The sequence below is a fragment of the Mus pahari genome, chromosome 19, assembly GCF_900095145.1.
Source record: "Mus pahari chromosome 19, PAHARI_EIJ_v1.1, whole genome shotgun sequence".
Classification (NCBI taxonomy): domain Eukaryota; kingdom Metazoa; phylum Chordata; class Mammalia; order Rodentia; family Muridae; genus Mus; species Mus pahari.
In genome coordinates this window covers 27,688,937-27,692,370 of record NC_034608.1, presented here as the reverse complement: position 1 = coordinate 27,692,370, position 3,434 = coordinate 27,688,937, and positions in this window count along the sequence as shown.

Below are 3,434 nucleotides of genomic sequence, written 5' to 3'. Positions count from 1 at the left end.
GGTCTGCAACCGTATAGGTGGAACAACAATATGAACTAACCAGTACCCCCAGAGCTCGTGTCTCTAGCTGCATATGTAGCAGAAGATGGCCTAGTCGACCATCATTGGGAAGAGAGGCCCCTTGGTCTTACAAATTTTATATGACCCAGCACAGGGGAATGCCGGGGCCAAGAAGTGGGAGTGGGTGGGTAGGGGAGCAGGGGCAGGGGGAGGGTATAGAGGACTTTCCGGGCTAGCATTTGAAATGTTAATAAAGAAAATATCTAATAAAATAAAAAAAAATTTAAAAAAAACATGACCAAGGTATACCTTGTGCTGTCCATGTGGGGTGGCAACCTCATTGTTCCAGGTATTAAACTGGGGTTTGGGAATAAGATAATTAATCTGGGCTGATCTTAGGTTAGTTTTTTTTAAAAAAAAAAAAAAAAAACATGCAAATGAACTGGCAGAAAGTGATGTGGCCTGACTGGTACCTGCTCATCACAGAAAAGTCTTTGGGGGGTGGGGGTGGGGGGCAGACAAAGAGCAGAAACTCACAGCTGCTCTGAGTGCCAAGAGAAAGGGGCTACCCGGCCACAAATGGGACACATGTATCATAACCTTCCCCAAGAACAGGGTCTGCTGAAGAAGAGGAGGCAGAGATGTGTATGAGCTGGAGACCAGGGGGCTGAAACTGCATAGCGGCGTCTTCTGTGCCTGACAGGGGCCCTGCCCTCAAGAGTATGGTCAAAACACATCGTGTGCACACACAAAATTCTCAAGTAACTAATAAAGAGATCATATTAGTATATAATGTGAGATAACAGAACACTACTCAGCCTTAAAGAGTATAACTTGCAGCAATGTCAGTGGAGATGAGGACTGTAAGCTAAAAGAAATAAGCCTGACAAGGTCTGAGTTCGAGGCTAGCCTGGTCTACAAAGTGAGTTCCAGGACATCCAGGGCTATACAGAGAAACTGTCTCGGAAAAAAAAAAAAAAAAAAGCCTGATAGGAGACAGCAAGTACTGCATGGTCGTGTATGTGATATTGTGTGTATGTGTATGTGTATGTGTATGTGAGAGTGAGTGTGTGTGTGTGTGTGTGTGTGTGTGTGTCCCTGAGCATACACAGAAGTCAAGTTCTGCTCACTTGTTCTCTCTCTGTCTCTCTGTCTGTCTGTCTGTCTGTCTGTCTGTCTGTCTGTCTGTCTGTCTGTTTGTCTCTCTCTCTCTCTCTCCCTCCCTCCCTCCCTCCCCTCCCCCCTCTTCCATTCCCTCCCTCCCCTACCATTCTTCCTTTATCTCTCCCTCTCCCCTCCCCCTCCCCCTCCCCATCTCCCTCTTTCTCCCTGTTCCTCTCCCATCACCCTGTTTCAGCCTAGCTGTCTGTCCATCAACCCCAGCACCACTCTTAATCTTCAATGTCCCCAGCCCAGGTGCCAGGATTTCAGGTTTATGTGGCTATGCCAAGCACTTCTACATAGGTAGTGGTATCTACACTTAGAACCTCAAGTGTGTGCAGAAAGTGTCTTTTCAGCCTGAATGTACCTCTGGTCTGAAAAAACAAAAACAAAAAACAAAACAAAACAACTTTTAACGTGGCAAATTGGCTCTCACCTCTAGGGCTCAATGTGGAACCACCTTCTCTTGACCCGAGGCTCCTCTCCCTTCATGCAAATGAACAGCACACACCCTCATGCAGCTGGCAAGCCCCATGCACCTACTGATGACATCTTCCATATTATCATAGAGATAATATGAGGGGCAATAGATGCCCCTATTCTCAGTGTGGTCTCTGAGATAGCATTGCCACCCAGTCCCCACATAAATCCATAGAATTAGTCTATGGAAAGTACCACCCAGCAACCTGGCCCAAGAATACAGAAGGGGGCAGTCTCCCCAGCAACCTGGCCCAAGAATCCAGAAGGAGGCAGTCTCCCCAGCAACCTGGCCCAAGAATACAGAAGGAGGTAGTCTCTGGGCGGCTCATCCTTCAGTCTCTGTTCCATTTTTTTTGTCCTTGTCTTTCCTTATGACATGAATATTTCTTGGTTTAACATTTTGAGATGTGTGGGTGGCCCCATCCCTCAACTGGGGGCCATGCCTATCTACTGGAGGTGGTCTCTACAGGGTCTATCTCCCCTTTGTTGGGTGTTTCAGCTAAAGTCATCATCATTGATTCCTGGGAGCCCCTCACTTTCCTGGAGTCTGGGACTTTCAGACATCAACACCCCCCACCCACCCACACACACACACTATTGCTAATGCCAAGAAGCGCTTACTGACAGGAACCTGATATGGCTGCTCCCTGAGAGATTCTACCAGCACCTGACCAATACAGATGCAGATACTCACAGTTAACCATGAGACTGGGCCTGGGGACCCCAGTGGAAGAGCTAGGGAAAGGACTGAAGGAGCTGAAGGGGATTACAACCCCATAAGAAGAACAATAGACCACCCAGAGCTCCCAGGGACTAAAGCAACAACCAAAGAGTATACATGGAGGGAGCCAGGATTCCAGATACATATGTAGCAGAGGATGCCTTATCTGACATCAATGGGAGAGGAGGGAGGCTTGATACCCCAGTGTAGGGGGATCCTAGAGGGGTGAGGTAGGGGTGGGTGAACTTGTAAGAGGAGCACCCTCATAGAGGAAAAGGGGAGGAGGGTGAGGGAGGATGGGATGGGGGGACTTGTGGAAGGGTAACCAGGAAGGAGGGTATCATTTGAAATGTAAACGGATAAAGTGATTAATAAAAATAACTTTAAAAAAGAGAATCCAGGAGACCGGGCTGCTGCCTACTGGTGAGAACACTAATTCACTGAGGTTGCTTGTCTCACGACCTCCCAGACAGATGGACTTCTATGCCTGTAGGAACTCCGTCGCTCCACTATCGCTGCCGTCCGCCCCTTATTGAGTTTTCGGTAAGTGTTTTTCAATAAACAAAAAGCATAAAACCACTTCCCACATGACATCTTCCCTGTTTCTTTCAAAGTATCCATTTAAAACGCTCTATGATCATACAGCTGGCTCACAGAGGGTAAATAAATAATCTATCTTGCTGCAGGTGACAGATTTTTTTTTTTTTTAATTGCCGTCGTACCCCTCCTTGTGTGACGATTCCCCATGGGTTTCTTACTACTGTGGTTAGATCAGTGGTTCTTCACTGGGGTTATTTTCTTTCCAGAGGGACCGTTGGCACTATCTGGAGATATTTCTGATTTCAATAACCTTTGTGGGGAGGGTGGCTGCTTCTTTTATGTGTAGAATCCGGGAGGTTGATAAACATCCATAACATCTGGAGCAGCACCCTCACTTCAAAACATTTCCTGGCCCCACATCCCAGTAGTCCCTGATTCCAAATCCCCCCCCTGGCTTTCAGCATCTCTCATCAAACACTCACATTCCTTCAAAACCTGTCCCTGGTACCCTCATTACATATCATCCCTTGCC